This window comes from Corylus avellana, chromosome 4 (assembly GCF_965113065.1).
Source record: "Corylus avellana chromosome 4, dhCorAvel1.hap1.2, whole genome shotgun sequence".
NCBI classification, from domain to species: Eukaryota; Viridiplantae; Streptophyta; class Magnoliopsida; order Fagales; family Betulaceae; genus Corylus; species Corylus avellana.
Genome location: NC_142493.1, coordinates 24,464,318 through 24,483,331, shown reverse-complemented (window position 1 = coordinate 24,483,331; position 19,014 = coordinate 24,464,318). Strand labels below are relative to the sequence as shown.

General features: G+C 33.1%; 1 protein-coding gene and 1 pseudogene across 3 annotated transcripts in view; both read right to left on the bottom strand.

Moving 5' to 3' along the window:
• Positions 1-19,014, bottom strand: part of LOC132178260 (protein ACCELERATED CELL DEATH 6-like) — a 42,222-nt gene that overhangs the window by 5,136 nt on the left and 18,072 nt on the right. For 2 of the 3 annotated variants that reach the window (XM_088515202.1, XM_088515201.1), the window contains exon 1: positions 1,484-2,522. The exons of the other annotated variant lie outside the window; for it this stretch is intronic. The gene's annotated coding sequence lies outside the window, so the exon portion shown is untranslated. Of the gene's footprint in view, positions 1-1,483; positions 2,523-19,014 lie in introns of those variants that run through there. 3 annotated transcript variants of the gene reach the window in all.
• Positions 2,764-18,082, bottom strand: LOC132178265 (uncharacterized; annotated as a pseudogene).

Sequence of the window (19,014 nt, the reverse complement as noted above, 5' to 3'; positions counted from 1 at the left end):
ATGAACTAAGCACAAGGTCATGTGGAAAGCAAATAGTAATTCAAGGAATTTTAAAAAGGAGAAAGTGCACGAAAATTAACATGTCATCCCCTTGTAGACATTGCATAAATTGATCATCTGAAATTTTTTTAAAAAAAATTCTCAGCTGGGCGTCTATAGATGGCTATAGGAAACCATAATTTTGTTCATATGACTTAATAACGTCTAATTTGTTCATCCAATTCAATTCCCCTTTGTCCAAGTGTTGCAGGTGTAGCACATACTCCAGTATTGCCTGCTTACTCTAATTTAAGGGTGAAAATGCTGTTACAATAAGTGATTTTTAGCTAAAACTGCTACTTACAACCGCCTAAGCGGTTAGTAAAATCGGATAATCACCTCCGCTAAGCGGTACCACTAACTGCTTTTTAAAATGAAAAAAGAGAAAAAAAGAAGAAGACCAAAACGATGTCGTTTCATATATATATATATATATGTGTGTGTGTGTGTGTGGGGGGTTAGCGGTTTTTCCAAATTATAAAACCGTGTGTGTGTGTGTGGGGTTAGCAGTTTTTCCAAATCATAAAATTGCTAACAACACCGTCCTAGGCGATTAGCAGTTTTTTCTAATCACATTCAAAAGCGGTTAGCGATTAGGGCGATTGGCATGCCCGCTATTTCAGCCCTACTGGCTACTCTAATGACAACTCATGATCAAAAAAAATATGCAGTATAGGGGTGTACAAGCGGTTAGCGATTTTTTCAAATCATAAAACCGTTAACCACACCGTCCTAGGCGGTTAACAGTTTTTTCTAACCACCTTCAAAAGCGATTAGCGAATAGGGCACTTGGTCTGCTCGTTATTTCAGCCCTACTAGCTACTCTAATGACAACTCATGATCACAAAAAATATGCATATTAGTAAAAGGGTGTACAAGCGACTGCAGGGTAGCAATTATTACCTTTAGTTGCAACCGCTTTAAAGAGTTATCGAATTTTCTGTAATTGTTCCGCCTTAGGTGCAGTTAAAAATAACTTTCGGCTAGTGGTTATTGAAATTCATAAGCGCACCATATAACCGCATTTTTTAAAAATGGGTCTATTAGGCCTATTTTGGTGTTTCGGGCTTTCATTGAACCTTTTTTTAAGGCATGTTTTAGATGATTTTCAACATTTTCTAAATAATTAGATGGCTTCAAAATGTAATCAAGCTTAAGAATATTATTATTATTATTATTATTATTATTATGAATAAAGATGAATATCATTAAACTTAAAACAAAAACATTATATCAAACACACTAAAATGAAGTCGTTTATATATATAAGGGTACAGTTGGTGATTATTAACAGCCTAAGCGATTAACGATTTTTTACACCTAACATCGCCACCAGCAATCTGAAGCAAGCGAAATTTCATAGCTAAATGCCAACAACCAAATGAGAGAAAAAGCTCAAACATCCTAAGTAATTGAGCAAAACGGTGAGATATGATGAAATTACCATGGTGACGATGATAGTCTTAAGTCGTGGCTTCTGACATGAAAGTCACTTCAGGTCGATACGTCCAGATTGAGCAACTATGTGTGAGAGAGAGAAAGAGAGAAAAAGTGATATGGGGAGACGTAGATGAAAGAAAAACAAAGAAATGATCACTGGAGAAAGAACAAAGAAAAGAAGGCAGGTGAGATGGTTATGAGTAGTGTGGAGTAAGGCAACGTTGTTCCCAAATATATAGGCAGGCAAAGTCTGTAACAACTTGAGGATAAAATTGAATTTCGTACTAGTGTTTAGAGAGTTTTACCTCGGTAAATAATTTGAGCAAGTATGAACAAACTGAAAGAAAGGGGAAAAGTCAAAGATGTAAGACAAAGACAGTGAATATTGTTTTTCATGTACTCATCCACTACTCTATGAGAAATGCTAAGGATTCTGAAGATTTTCCCGAATTTTGTTTCTAGACTGACGTGGCATCAAGTTGCAGGAGAAAGCAAAAAAGAGAGCTGCTACGCGTCCCGAAAGTTTTCCCGAATTGAGGTTCCCGACTGACGTGGCGTTGGTAAAACAAACTACAGTTAAGTTACTATTATTAAAAAAAAAAAAAAAAAAAAAAAAGAAATAGACCTATCCCCTTCGGCCCCAAAAGAAAAAAATTCTCTCCCCAACACCACAGGTCTGCTCTCTCTCCCCCACCCTCACGCATTTGGCTTCCGACAAGGCCCACGCCCACGCCGACCCACTGCACAAGATCGGAGCTGACGTCCACCATCCGGTGCTTCTCTCCCCACGCTCCTCTCTCTCTCGGCGACACCCGCAGTTGACAAGAGGGATTTTTTTTTTTTTTTTTTTTTTTTTTTTTTTTTTTTTTTTTTTTTCAGCTGGTACTTCTCACAGATCTGCAGTATTCTTTATTTCCTGTGGAGCCAATGAATTCCTTTTAGAGATTATTTTGCACCAACCTTGATGCTGCTGGTGTTGGGTAGAGAGAACTGTGATGTGCTGTGCGTGATTTTTGGGAGAGAGAGAGAAGCGTGCTGAAGGTGAAGGGGATAGCATGCGTGGGTGGGGTGGGTGAGTGGGTTTACTTTTTATTAAAAAAAAAAAAAAAAAAAAAATTAACTGTAGTTTACTTAACTACAGCCACGTCAGTTGGGAACTAAAATTCTAGAAAATTTTCCGGATCTCTAGCATTTCTCAGCAAAAAATATCGCAGGAAAAGAAGCTTCTCTCTCCTCTGTCAGCTCACGTTCCCCAAATCACAAAAATCCCTCTCCCTCCCTCGCTTACCCTCCACCGGCGATCTCTGTCACCAGCGAAGAAGAACGAGTTCCGGCCATCTGCATCAAGCACACCAAAGCACATCTAACATTTGCAAGCACTAAGAAGACGTGAAACCTTGTCTGATTCATTTGGACAAAAAAAACTACTAGAAACTAAACCGGGTTTGAATCAACCATTACCAAATCCAAGAAATGACAAAAAAACACACACAGAACAACAACAAATGGGTGTTATGGCAATATAATTCCAAAACGAAATCTTTAGCAAATTAATTGTTACCATTCACCAGATCCACCGCATTAAGTTATAGTTAAAGCACACAAAATCGGTTATTAAAATTTTCGTAAACGTCTTTGTTAATGGTATCAATCCTAATTCATCAAATTTCAGAATAGTACAAATCATAATTTTGAGACGGAAAACCAATTAACCCAATTAATGCAGTTTCTTTTCTCTGCAGTTTTCCATATTTTCCTCTCACTTCCTTCTTTGTATTCACATCCACGTTTCCTCATGGCTTCTTCACATACAAATCTCTCTCCCCTGCAACAACAATCACTCTCTTCGACTTTAAAACCCATTAAAGAACTTGGGTTTTCTGTTTCACAGGCATTAGAGGTGGAGAAGTTTTCTAGATATGAGGCTCTATGTGTACGTGCTGGAGGCCAAAGACCCTTCCAGATTCACGCATGGAGAGAAAGAGAGCCTTCGCCCGTGGCCGGAGATTTTTTGCGCCAGAGTGATAGAGACAGGAGCGAGGGAGGGAGAGCAAAACCCGTTCTTCTTCGCCAATGCCGGAACCGTTGCGCCGGAGCAAGAGATGGTGAGCGACGGAGGTCGCCGGTGGATGGTGAGCGAGGGAGGGAGAGGGTTTCTTGAGGTTTGGGGAGGAGAGAGAAGCTTCTTTTCTTTTGATATTTTTTGCTATCTCCTGCAACGTGGATGATGCCACGTCAGTTGGGAAACAAAATTCGGAAAAACAAAATTGAATCATCTACTACTTTCTCCCCAACTCCCTTTTTTTCTTTCCGCGTGTTTGACATTTCCCCTCCCCCTCCCCCCCCTATAAAGACAAGGACCAAGTAATCATTCATTGTGCTAAGAACACAACTTCAAGGGTGATCGAAGCAAAGTCGGTAACAACTAGAGGAGAAAATTGAATTTCACACTAGTTTTTAGAGAGTTTTACCTCGGTAAATAATTTGAGCAAGTATGAACAAACTGAAAGAAAGGGGAAAAGTAAAAGAAATGAAAAGATGTAAGACAAAGACAGTAAAGACCTACCACATATTGTTTTTCTTTCCACGTGTTTCATGTACATTTTCCTGTCATCCACTACTTGATTGATGACCTCAGGCCTCGGCCTAACTTAATGAGCTGGTAAGTGTTTTACCATGGTCCATGGACCAAGTAATAATTCATTGTGCTAACAAAAATAAATAATAATCGTAGAAAATACTGTCAATATAAAATAAGAGAACCGAGAAATGGTTCTACCTTAAACACTTACTTTCACCATCAAAAAGTGTCCTAATAACATGTTGAAAATATTAAAATATAAAATATGTAAAATATAGGAAAGCAAAAGTAAGAGAAAGAGAAGACAAAACTTTAGAAAGTGATTCAATTAGCTTAGAGACCACTAGAAAGTGATCTATATATCGAACTACATCTTATTTGTATTGACTACTTGTTTGATAATACAATAAAAATGCTTATTTATAGGCCATGTAAATATTGTACAATATAAGAAAATGTAAATCACATGATAATGATCAGATTTTGGCATTATTGCATGATTAGATTCCGTTATCATATGATAAGGAAAATATATAATTTTGATATCATAAAAAGGCTTAAAATTGCCACCAAGAATGGCTTGTTCTTATTCTTTCTCTTCATTTATTTTGAGGGGTTGTCATTGAAAATTTGATTGTGCTGACATTTAGAAGGATGACAAGTGATCAGGTAAATATTTGCTGAATTGATCATCAACTCATTTTTGTGTATACACATGCGAATTCCAGCTGTATAATATTATATATGTATTGGATCATATTGATGCATTTGAAAACTCAAGACTATTAAATACCTTTGGAAACAAACAATATCCTTCCTATTTCACCTCTCTCTCCCAAAAACTAAATTTAGAAAACACAAGTAAATATCCTGGGTTTTTGGTAGTTTTTGGCTAACTTGTGACCCCTTAAAGGGCCATGCTTTATGTATCTGAAAAGCTTCGAATTTGAACAAATAATGACAAAAAAAATGTAAAATTTCTGGTCTTGGTTTTCTGGAATTTATGGAAGTTCAGTGAAGTACCAACAAAGGAACAATTCCATTTCTTCGATCATGGGCCCAAACAAGTGATTCGTTAGATATCAATCCATAGTACGGATAAAGATTTTCTAACAATTCTAGTCTCATCCATTCTTTTAATTATTAGATATTGCGTCCAAGCATGTTGTCGAATTCTTTCATTGTCGTCCATTTAGTTAATTTTGTAGAGTTGCTATAGCAAGTCCAACTCCGGACCACAAGTGACGGAGTGCGACACTTGTGAAGGATTTTTAGCTTGCTTGTGCAGGGGTACGTAGGCACTACTCTCACTAGAAAACGGCGATTATTTAGAATTAAATGAGATAGATAATGTACGTAATAAAATGGAATCTTAATATACTCTGAAAATGGAAGCTTTTCAAGCTCAATATTTTGGCCGGACATTGGAACTTCCTTGGTAAAATTATAAAGTGGCAAGAAAATCGCAACTAGTATTACCTGGACCAGGTTTCAGCTTGAAAATGTTCACAAAATCCCAAAAAGATCCTTAGTAAATGTTGGAAAAGACAAAACATCAGGCTCATTCGTTCATCGAAGATTATGTTGAAGCAGTTCAGATTCTTCTTCACATTTCAATTAAATATTCTATATATGTATTGAGCTTCCTATTTTAAAAGAGAGTTTAAACTTAAAAAAAAAGTGGTGCTTTCACAAAAAAAGGTCAATTATTACTCTTTACTACGCCTTGTATTTTCCGGTGTAGTAGTATAAGATTGATAAACTCAAGTTCTATTGTCAGTGCAACCTAAAACAAAAGACTCTTAATGATTAAAACATTATAAATTTAACTTAACTGTTTAACAACAATTTTCTTTCTAATAAAACATTTCAATTTAAAACCATTGTATATAAAATCTTATTAAAAAAAAACAAACTATGTGTGATGTGTCACTCAACACTTATTCTTCTCTTACCGATTTCTGATCTCCTCACTTATTACTCTCACTAAATAAGTGCTGCTTAACATCTAGAGAGGAGAAGAAAAATGGACGAGTTTCGAAAACTTTAAAAAGATAAACACAAATGAATAAAGAAAATAACTCTTAACTTTTTTAAAATATTAGTGAAATAATAACATCAAATCCTATGAAATAAAGGGTTTGAATCTGTTTAAGTTTGGGATAATGATTAAGAATAATTTTAAATGTCATCCTATATTGTATCTTCTTAAAATTAATATGATTCTTAAAATTATTATTAGATTAAAATTTAATAATAATAAATTATAAATCTAATGATAATTTTAAAAAGAACAAAAAAAAAAAAAAAAAAATTGGAACGACTTGAAATTGACTAATCCTTTCATAGAATTCTAGGGATAGTACTGTTTTTTCCTTACCACTGTCACCATTTTGTGGATTAAAATGGGCCAAGCTATGGCTCTACCTCCAACCTCTCTTTCAACTATCCTACAATAGATTCCTGCAACGTGTTCTGGCCGCCATTAAATTGGAATCATTAATTAGTGAATTGATTGATTGTATATCCTGTCAAATCAGAGAAAGAGAACGAGAGGAATCCAAATTGCAACAATCGTCCCCTATGCAGCCACATATATGGTGCACAATATGGATAAAGATTTTCTAACAATTCCATTCTCATCCACTCTTTTAATTATTAGATATTGCGTCCAAGCAAGTTGTCGAATTCTTTCATCGTCGTGCATTTAGTTAATTTTGTAGTGTTGCTATAGCAAGTCCAACTCCGGACCACAAGAAGATGGCGACACTTGTGAAGAATTTTTAGCTTGCTTGTGCAGGGGTACGTAGGCACTACCCTCACTAGAAAATGGCGATTATTTAGAATTAAATGAGATAGATATGTAATAATGTTCATTTAACTAAGATCACTAAATAGAAAAAAATATTTTGAGATATTTTAAAATACATTAAAACTTGTTTAACAATCTCTAATTAGAATTTTTCATGCATAATGGATTTGTTTCTTCTTAATTCAAAAACAACTAAAATTTTATTATTTTAAGAAAAAGGAGAAAATTAATAATCAATACAAGTACAACTTTTAGTTTGTCCCAAAAGAAGATAGTTATATGTGCTTAATCAATAAATCAATTTGAACTGTTTTTCTCAAAGAGCACATGAGTGATTCTATTCATTAATTTTGAGGTAATTTCATTTTCTTTTTATATTTTTAGATGCATTTGAATAGTTACACAAAATTTAGAAAGAGAAAAGAGAGATTGATTATAAGAGAGGAAGAGAGAGGCAAAGCCATAGGCAAAACTAGGTTTTGGGGGGTACAGTGTCAATTTAAGAGGTGAAGTGTAAACATAAAATACTTAAGGGATAAAGTGTACATCATGGAGTCAAGTGTTAATATTAATATTTTGGAGAAGTAAAGTGTTACTTTTTAAATATTGAGGTTAAAATTACAAATTCATAGATACTTCAAGGGATAAAAGGTATTTTCTCTTAATTTTAAATATTCATCTTCATCCCACTCTCATACCATTGAGCTAATGTTGCATTACCCATCAGTCCTTGACTTTTTTCTAAAAAAATAAAAATAAAAATTGATTCAATGGTTGATGAGCACTATCATATTATCTAGTGCTCATCAATTTTTTTTTTGCCTATTGACCCCTATGCTAATTTTTTTTTTTTTGGCCCCTTGGTCCCTACCCATTAGAATCTTAATGTCTCTCATAAACTTTAAAAAAAATTGTTAATATTTCTTAGGGTCAAATTCTTATTCACACATGTAGTTTAACTTCTTTATTTTTTGATCCTTAGGATTTACTTTTTATCACATGAGGTATTCTGGTTTGCTTAAAGACGAAGAGGGTCCCTCCGTCAAAATTTTGTCCAAAATGTGACGAAATACCATGTCAACATTAATCACGGTTTGACACGTGTCCATATAATTAATTAATTAAAAAATAATTTTAATTATCTACTACGTGCCACGTGCAATAGTTTGTATCATCCACTACTCTCTTTCAGACTTTGTCCCAAACTCCTTCGGCTAGAGACTTAACCACCACATATTGCACCGATCCTGTCATATTTCAGATTTTTTTTTTTTTTCACATGTTTCAAATTTTCCTGTCATCCATTACTTTATTGTCCTCAGGCCTCGGCCCAACTTAATGAGCTGTTAAGTGTTGTAGCATGGACCAAGTAATAATTCATTGTTCTAAGAAAAATAAATAATAATTGTAGAAAATGTTAATATAAAATATAAGAGAAGCGATAAAATGTAGAATTTTGGGGTTGTTCTACATTATTAAACACTTACTTTCACCATAAAATAAAAAAATAAAATAAATAAATAAATAAAAAAAAGTGCCCTTGGGGTGGTCCGGCCACCCTCCAGGGCCAAATCCGCACACAACCCCCCCCCCTCCCCCCCGGGGGAAAAAAAAAAAAAGATTTAGCCTTTGGGGTGGCGCCAAATCTTCTTTTTTTTTTTTTTTTTCTTTTTTTTTGATTTGGCCCTTGGGGCCCTTAATTTTTTATTATTTTTTAATATATATAATATTTTATTATTTTTTATTAAAGGGACAAATGTCCCATTTATAATCCGAGAATATTTTTAGAGAGATTTTAACTATTTTTTTTTTAACATGTCCACACAAGAAAAAATAAAAATAAAAAGACTTATAAAAAATAAAAAGAACCACTAAAGTCGTGTGGTTTCGACAATAACTTGTTAGAGCATTCCCAATGGAGGAGTCATATTTTTATGTAAAATGGCTTCTCAAAACTCACTTTTATCTAGTTTAGCTAAGCCATTTTTAAATGTCTCTACATCCGATTAGCTATATTTCTATCTATTCTATTAAAATATTTTTAAAAGTAAGAAAAGTTTTGAGAAAAAGAGAACATGTGAGAGGAAAAATGAGAAAAATTTTGGAAAGAAAAGAACATGCAGAGAAAAAGTAGGAAAAGATTTGGGAAAAAGAGAAAATAGGTGAGAAAGACAATGAAAAATAAAATAGCTCCCTTGAAAAGTACTGCTACATTTAGCTTATTTTTTAGCTCTTCCAATCAAATATCTATTTTACATTTTCTTTTAGCTAATCCAATGTATAGGGTTTTTTAAATATTTGAAGAGTCATTTTAGATAAAAGTAACCTTTGACTCTTCCATTGGGAATGCTCTTAGTTTTCACTTTCACAAATTAGACTTTCAGCGCAAATTTCGAAAAAAAAAAAAGAAAGTTGGGTCTCATTACTTTGTTAGCTAAACGATACGTTTTTGGAAAGAAAAAAAAAGTTGTGTCATTCATCTTCAATCTAAAAAAAAAAAAAAAATTGGCAAATGGTGGCAAGTTTGCCATGGTGAGTCGGTGAGGGTTAGGAGTGAAAAAGCGGTTACTATTAGTGATAATTAGCTAAAATTGATAACCGTAACCGCCTAGGCGGTTAGTAAAATTCATTAGGCAGTTAACCAATGAGTAGCGGTTAGTAACTTTAATTACCGCAAATAAACACACAAATAATAAAGAGAATTGTTAGAATATATAAAAAATATATTATATTTTCTATATATTTAATATTTTATTTATTTATGGGATGATTGTAATCAAATATTGGGATTGTAATCAAATTAAAGGGATTTGATTACTATACTTGTATTTATGCAATACCCTATAAATAGAGACATTTGTATTATAGACAAATTAAGTTAATGAGCACAATGTAATCCTTATAAGATATTCAACGTGGTGGACGTAGGTGTGTAACACCAAACTACCCGTAAATTCTTTATGTTCTTTCTCTATATTGTTTCCCCTATTATTTTCACTTCATCATTATTTTCACGAAAATAACTCTGAACTTATCTAAAATACTTGTGAAAACATCTTATCAAATCCTATGAAAAAAAGTTCTTGTACCTTTTTAAGTTTTGGATGATGTGATGCAACGAAAGTATAAAGTAATTAACCAAAAAGCAGTGTCTTTGATTCTGCAAGGAGAATCGTCTTCGTCTTCTACCCAAAGATAAGCTCTTCATCTCTGATTTGATAATAATTCAATTAAGTCTTATATCATAAGCTAGCCTATTTATGAAAGAGAAATACTTGTAGATAAAGTAAACATAATCTTAATAGTAATAGTAAACCTAATCCTAACAAAGAAATAAACATAATAAGAAAAAATAAAAATTCTATTTCAAACATGCATATGAATAATATTTAACATTGAAGATTTCATCTTGATGATGTAGGTCATTGAAAATTGTCTTAAAAAAATAAACAAAAGAAATAAATTGAAACTAACTATTCCACATTAATTTAAAAGATACTTTCAGAACTGACCTCACACCATAAGCTGGGAGATTGAGATTGGTTTGTGTTAGGTTTACAATTTAATTATGGGTGATAAAAAGGGATATTTTTTTATTTTTTATTTTTAATTATTATTGTCCTGAGCCTACATTAAAGAGTTTAGTTGGCATGCATATCCAAACAGGAAGGAAATGAGTTTGATCTGAAGCAGAACTCCAGAGAAAGGAAGCCAGCCTATACAATTAGAAAGTCACCTATAAAACCGATCTATCCAAAAACAGAATCAACTAGTTATAGTTGGGGAAGGGAAAAAAAGAAGAAAGAAATAACAAAGGTAAGAAACTTCGATTAATTTTGTGATTTAATTTCCGATTTCAAGAGTAAGGTGTTTTATTTTTTCAAATTTCAAATGGGTCGTATGTCACTTTACTTTTAAATTATGCGTTGTTATGTATATCTCATTTGACATGATGATGCAAGCAAAGTACCAGACAGCAGATTGAAATTGTTCAAATGGGCCTGGAGGCTTTTTGGGAAGTTTCATTAGGTTCACTTGTCACAAATTCTGCCATCCACGTGTTTACTGTTTAGAGCAAGAGGTATTTGGAATCCAGCTGAAAATTACTTGATTGTTCATAATCTTCTGTCCCCCCCAACCCCCCCACCACACCCCCCCCCCCCCCCCCCCATTTTCAATGGATTTAGACTCAAACTTCTACAGGGTGGCTTTATTTGCTGCAATTCAAAACAACCCATATGAAAAAAAAAAAATAAATAAAAAAATAAAAAAAAAAATAAAAAATTCTTATTAGCAAGAGTTGAAGTTAAACTTTACGAGACAAATTTGTGAATTCTTGTTTTCACAATCTTATGTACTCTGAAAATGTAAGCTTGTTGGAGATGTTCTTAGTCAATATCTCAACCAAACTTGAGAACTTGGTAGCCTCATAGGAAAAGTTATAAAGTGGCAAAAAACAAAAAAAAAACAAAAAACAAAAAAGTAATAGTAGTTTTACTTCTACCTGAACCGTGTTTGTAGCTTGTGCCTGTTCGGAAATGTCATTTTTATCCCACATCAATACTGGACATGTACATAACTTTATATTTAATTATCAGTGAAAAATCTCCCACAAAACAGGATAAATCTACCAATAAACACCTTAATCTAGAAAGGAATTGATTAATTAGGAGTGAAAAGACGGATGGTTATTAACCGCCTACTAATCGGTAACCACACTAATTGCTAACCGATGAAGAAAAACCGCTAACAATATATATAACTTTATTTTTTAATTTTTTTCTTAGGGTTATTAATTACGAATCGCCGATTAACTGCCTAGACGGTTAGCAAATTTTACTAACCGCCTTTTCACCCCTAGAATTGATGATAATATATACAAAGTAAACATGCACCACATTCGAAATGAAAATAAATGATATCAAATACCTTTTTATATTTGATTATAAACGGTTACCAAATCCCCGTCCTCCTTTCAACAAACTACTACTTTATATCATTTTACTCCCACAAACTTTAATGTTCCCTATATCTAGATCAGCCGTTGATTTGGATGGGAAAGTATGTGAACCGACTAAATTGCCCTTGCCAACCAATAGTTATTGTATTTGTTTAGATGCAAAATTGTTCTACTTTTTAAATTGAAAATCGACCTAACGGGTATTTGAGAATGGAATTGATGAGATTTTTTTTTCAATGTTATAAGACTATTTTTTTCAGCATGAAATGGGCAATTTAGTTATTTCATATATTTTTTTTCGGTGGATGACAACTGACATTGATACTTTAAAATAGGATCCGGATTTCATTGAGTTAAAATTCATTGGATTAAGTCATACAGCGATGATAGTATATTGTTAGGAGAAAGTTAAATTCTGCGAAGCAACCAAACGTCACGAAAGTAGGAGAAAAGTAAATAGTTTTGTTTGCATATCCAAAGATTAGGTAAAAGAGACTGATCTGAAACATGACTCCAAAGAAAAAGAAAGAATGATAAGGAATGCCCAAGCTAAGAAGCTTCAACCTGTAAACAATTTATCAACCATTAAAATTAAAACTTCAAAAGAGATTTGACATGCTCTGTTTACTTAAACAATGATTTAAAAGTTTCATACTCTCATTTCGAAAAGGTTTTTGGGCAAAGAAACTAATTCTATTAGATAACTAAATCCAAAAATTCTAGCCAGTAAAGTTTCACAACCCTTGAAACCACTCAACTTTAAACCAAAGAGACTAGGACCCAGAAGAAGAAGAAGAAGAAGAAGAAGAAGATAATCCAATAATCAATCTAGTGCATAAAAGAAATGTCATTTTGGGAATGAAAAGCAACCCGGTGGAGTGGAGCAAATTTTGATAAGAAGTAAACAAAATACAGCAAAGGGTTTAAGAAAAAGAACCTGGTTTTATCTTTGGAGAAACCCAGAAAGAGCTTTGGGGAAGATGCGGTAGTGGAATACAGAAACGAAGGGGAAGATTGAGGGTCCTCTTTCCCTGAGGAAACTGGGTGAGACAATGCAACACGCTGCGCAGTCTAGATATTCTCCGTTGTGGTATGATACAGTGCGCACCCTCGAATCTGTGTTTGGCAACTCGGTTAATCAAAACCTTATCTTGCAAAATTTAGTTATTCTGTTTTTTGGGGCAAATAAATGATGGATAATATTAACATTAATAAAAATAAATGTTAATATAATTGCTCCGTTTTGGTATCATTATCAAGCAACCAAAACAGTTTTCCACATTTTGTTTCAATAGGAACCCTTAGCTCCTCACATATATGTTAGAGCATTATTAGTAACTACATCAAATTTTATTAGCTAAAATAGTAAAAAGTACATTATTCTTTATATGTTAGAGCATTATTAGTAACTACATCAAATTTTATTAGCTAAAATAGTAAAAAGTACATTATTCTTTATTTTAACTATTAACCTTTTCTTTTTTTTTTCTTTTTTTTTTTTTTTTTTTTAAAGTGCTATAACTTTAAGGGCTCGTTTGGGAGTACGATTTCAATAAGTACGATTTCAATAAGTACGATTTTAAAAATTGCGTTTTTGAAATCGCTACTTTTTAAAATCGCATAGGCGTTTGGTAAAACATGTTAAAAAGTACTTTTTTCATCAATTGAGTGTTTGGATAACATTAGTATATAATTGCGATTTCATTGCCAAATAGGTAAATATTGCACCAAATATTGTTTTAAGAGAAATTGTGATTTTGGTTTAAATTCGCATTTTTTCAAATAAGCACCCCCTAGTTAACTTATAGAAATCGCAGATTTTTTCACGATTTTAAAATTTGCATTTTTAAAATCACAATCCCAAACACTCCAAAATTATGATTTGGTTTAAAAACGCAGATTATTTTTTAAAAAACGCACTCCCAAACGGACCCTAAATCCATCTTCCTTAATTTTCATAATGAATCGAATGAAAGACCGATGATGAACCATAAACCAAACCATATACTTCCTCAAAAGGAAATTATACTCATGATCTAAATTTTAACTAGTAAGTCCTTTTGTTTCTATAGGGTGGTTATGGAAGGCGATGCTTTCCAAGTGATGCAGGCTCTCAGGAAAGATGGGAGGAGCTGGAGTCGGTATGGTCATCTTATTGAGGAAGCTCGTGAGGTCTTAAATGACCTTCAAAGTTGGGAAGTTAACCATATTAGACGACATCTTAATGAAGTAGCCCATCGTCTTGCGAAATAAGCGCTTTCCCTTACCGTGGAGCAAGGTTCTATTGGAGAAATCCCACATTATATTTCAGATATTATCTCGGTGGAACGTTGTGCTTAATTTTGTTTTGCTATTTATCCCTTTCTAAATATGACAGACCCTGCGCTTACATTTTCAAAAGTGCAATCAAAATGGTGCATTTTAAAAAGATTATTGCTACACAATTAATTTTTTTTACATTAATTTTTTACATTAAGGTGATGTGGCTCTTGAGTATTTTAGACCGTTCAAATTTATGTAAAATTTGGGTAACCGAACAAAGAGGGTCGTAAAACTCATTTGTCCAAAACATTCTAAGACACAAGACTCACCTACCAGAAATAGATAAGCCATGCAACCCTGTCTCTTAAGCTGCCTAAATTTTGTAAATTTCTCTAATTTTGAAAAAACTTGAACTTAATCATCTTCATGGTTATGGTAATATAAAGATTAATTGTAAAATTAATTTTTTCACATTGATAGTGTAAGGTTTTAGAAAAATTATGTTACGACCTCCTAGCTTTGTGCTTTATCGCTTCTGATATTGAAACTTCAATTTTCAATTTGACGAATTTTAGACTTTCAGGTGTTTGTAAATAGAAACCTTTGTTAATTAAAGAAAAATAAAACAAAAAATAACAAAAGGGGCCATGAAGGCCACGACCATGGAGACCATGATCGAAGACCACAATCATCTTGGCCATGGAGGCCAAAGAGCTCCATGGTTGTGGAGGACCACGGCCAATCGTGGTCACGGAGGACTTAACCAACTAAGTCAATGGCTTAAGCCTTAAAGAGGATTCTCAAAAAAAATATGGTGCAATCATATTTTTTTTACATTAATTTTTTCAAATTTATTGGTCGCTTTTAAAATCACCATTAAATTTTGGATAAATTTTTATTAAATTTTAATCCAATTATAATTTTAAAAGCTACCTATGGATGTGAAGTAGTGGGTGTAAGGAAGTGAGAGTATGTAGCATTACTTTTACAACACACACTTTAAAAAGTCAATCCATGATTTTGACAAATGCTTAGTTACATTTTTAAAAATTGTATTTTTATTAACTGCATTTTATTTTATTATTATTATTTTCAAATTGTATGATTTGAAAACGCTACACTAAATAACACTTAATTTAGTAGAAAAGACAAACATGCTATTCAAGGAAGAAAAAATGATTATTTAGAATTAAATGAGATAGATAATGCAAAATACTTTGACATTTACTAATACTTATTTAATTAAGATTGCAAAATATAAGAATTATTTTTAGAGATTTTAAAATACATTAAAAAATTTTAACAATACTTTAATTTGCATGATTTGAAATTTTCAAGTGTATTATAATTCTATATCAACTTAATTATGGATTTGTTTTTTCTTAATAAATTCATAAGCAACTAAAGTTTAATTCGTGTAAGAAAAAGGAGAAAATTAATATTGAATATAAGTAAAAAAAAAATTTAGTTTTCCCCCAAAAGCAGATAGTTATATATGCTTAATAAATAAATAAATTTGAACTATATATGTTTCTCAGAGAGCATACAAATGAGTGATTTTATTCCATAATTTAGAGGTTAATTATTTCATATTCGTTTATAATTTTAGATGTAATTGAACAGTACTTATAGTAAATTTAGAAAAAGAAAAAGGAGGGTGATTATGAGAGAGGCAAAAAGTGATAGTTACCAGATGGATGGTCCTTAAACTTAAACTAAAACTAAAGAGATTTGGTTGGTGATAAATAGTAGAATTTTTATGGAGTCTTAAAATAGAATCAACGGCAACCACCATCTCCATGAAACGTTTTTTTCTTTCAAGTATGGAGAATACAAGCTAATTAAAGGATTTGGTACCGTTTATTAGTGATGGTGGTGTTGCCCTCTCTTGGGATGGGGGTTTGTTGTGACAAATTGAAATAGCGGGAGTTTTCAAAAATTGTTAGATGGCCCCACCTCAATAACCCAAAACACAGAAAAAAAAAAAAGCAATATGTAATTTTTTTTTTTTTTTTTTTTTTTTGCGATGCAAGATGAAATTATGTGTTACCTCATCAAGTGTACGTTTTACAGTTGAAGCCATCGCAATCTCCTTCGCGTTGAGGTGTTGTTTGTTGAAGGCCATCTTGTCGACTCAAGGGTGACCAATGAAATAGTTTGCTGATTGCAAAAAAGTGGAATTGGAATAGAAATAAAGAGGTGAATCCCCATCGGCATTCTTCTCATTCAAAAGGTTGCTGAAAGACCTATTTTCTATTATAATATCCATGATTTTCTCTTGGCACCACTTTCCTTCGATAGCAAAATGGAGTACATTTCAACCTCTGTTATCAACCAGTTCGCAACAATCTAGACACCTTTCTACAATCACCTTCACTGCATCAACACAACCACGATGAGCTGCAATATGAAGAGGTGTCCTACCCTTTGTGTCTTTCATGTATGCTACTTCTCTATCTTTATCGAACAACAGCTTTACTATTTTGCTTGAATAATAGTGGACACGTGCAGCCAAGAGAAGCGGAGTCCAACTGTTATTGTCCATTTTTCTACTTATACCATCAATTTTTTCAAGAATTCTTTTGACCATGCCTAAAATAATTTAAATATGTTAAATTTAATGATTTTCTAAATGACACAATTAAGCAAGACTTGGCAGGAGATTGAAAAAGGTACTCAATGTAATTTATTAAAGTTTAGTTTCTACTTTCTTCATAAAATTCAAATTAACAATAATCTCTTGTATATATATATCTTTTTCATGAGTTGAACTGTAACAGGCAAATGCAGAACATGGATTACATCAAGGTTCTATTTAATCTCCTAGGCCTTAATTAGTTAATTTTATTGATAAATAGTATAAATTATGTTCTCTACAGCTACCTAAGGTGGTTGCAACTATATATGATTATTAAGTGGAGAGGTAATTTCTTCTTTTAACAAAAGTATATATAATATTATAATCTGTTTTTCTTTTTTCATGTTGATTCATCAATCAATTAGCTAGCAATCACCAAAGATTTATGATTTGAAGCTAATCATAAGGCTGTTCCGTCATTTTTTAGAATATGATCTCAAAATTATTTACATATCAAAATTGTAATAAAATTTAAAGAATTAAAGCTGCATTACTCATTAATTACTAAATTAACCATGCAAGTAGAACATTGAGAAAATAAATAGGTAGTACCTGAGTTAAACTGTATTACGGCAGCATGCAAAGCTGCCCTACCAAGGGGGCCCCCATGCATTGGTGATTTGCATTTGTCTAAAATTTCGAACAACACACTTTTAAACCCTCTCTCGGCAGCTATGTAAAGTGGAGTCTCACCAGCATCATTAGCAGAATATGAAAAATTTGGGTCTTTACTAATCAACAATTTTACCACCTCAAGGTGATTATTACGTAAGCCTCGTGCAAAGCTGTGTATTTCTCTTTGTTCGTCATCGTAAGCATTTCCTTTACTGGTTCAATCCCCTCTTCAATGTCTTGATCATGGAGAGTTTGGGCACAATATTTGATTAGAATTTTCACTATGTCACTATGCCCATGCCTTGCTGCAATGTGCAATGGAGTTTCATCTTTGGCATTGGCTTGTTGTAACAATGAGGGGCACATGTCAAGAATTTCTTTCACAAAGTTTGTTGTTGATTCTGATCCTGCATTGAGGGTTGTTGTTGATTCCAATCCTACATTGAGGGTTGTTGATTTTGCTCTTGCATTGAGCGTTGTTGTTGATTCTGATCCTGGATTGAGAGTTGATTTCGATCCTGCATTAAGAGTTGTGATGTAAATATGAAGGATTGTGTTTTTATTTGGAGTTCGTAGGAGGTCAAGAGGCTGATCGGTGATAGCTTTGAAGAAGTCGATATTTCCTTTTGCTGCAGCATTGTAGAAATCACAACGCATGCAAGTGATGGTCTCTGTTTGGTCGGGTTGATTAGTATTAACAAATGCTTGAGATTCAAACGAATTGGAGGGATCCATTCTTTTTACCGAGTCTTATAAATATCTCTCCACACAAGTGATAGTCCTTGGACTAATATAGTTTCTATGCCTCGCCGTATAGTACTCTTTGTTCTGCATTTCACAAATATCATGAAATAAGCAATAAGGTCATGTGAAACGCAACTAGTAATTATCCAAGGAATTTTAAAAAGGAGAAGTGCACTGAAACCATAAGTTTTGTTCATATTACTTAATAATGTCGAATTTTTTCATCTAATTCCTATTCCTTGCCTTTTGGTCCAAATGTCGCAGATGTAGCACACACTCCAAATAGTACCATTCGTTTGCTCTCATGACAACTTGTGATGACACAAAGTATATATGCATGCATATTAGGGAGTCTTTGACATACTTAATTGAATGAAAAATATAACGGAAAAGAACACCATAATATAGAAAGCCTAACACTGCCACCAATCTGAATCAGGCATCATACTCCCATTATTTGCAAAATTTTCACACATAAACCCCGACAACCAAATGAGAGAAAAAGCTCAAATATCCTAAATAATTGAGTAAAAACCGTGAGATATGGCGAAATTACTGAGTTGAATTCATTGTGAAAGTGGCGGCAATGATAGAGTTGTAAGTCGCGGCTTCTGTCGATAAAGTAACTTCAGGTCGATATATCCAAATTGAGCAACTATGTGAGAGAGAGAGAAGAGTGAATTGGGAAGATGAAGATGAAAGGTAATGAGTGTGGAGTGAGGCAACATTCCCATATATATATATATATATATATAGGCAAATGCTTTGAACTTTGAAGATTAAGGCTCCATAATTAGGCAAAGAAGAATAAAGAGAAGTATCTTAATATTGCTGGCATGCATCAACATTAATTAATATGAATATTACTTTGCTATTGATCATGATAGTCTTCCAACAATGTCCGTGCGTGCGGATCCAGTCCC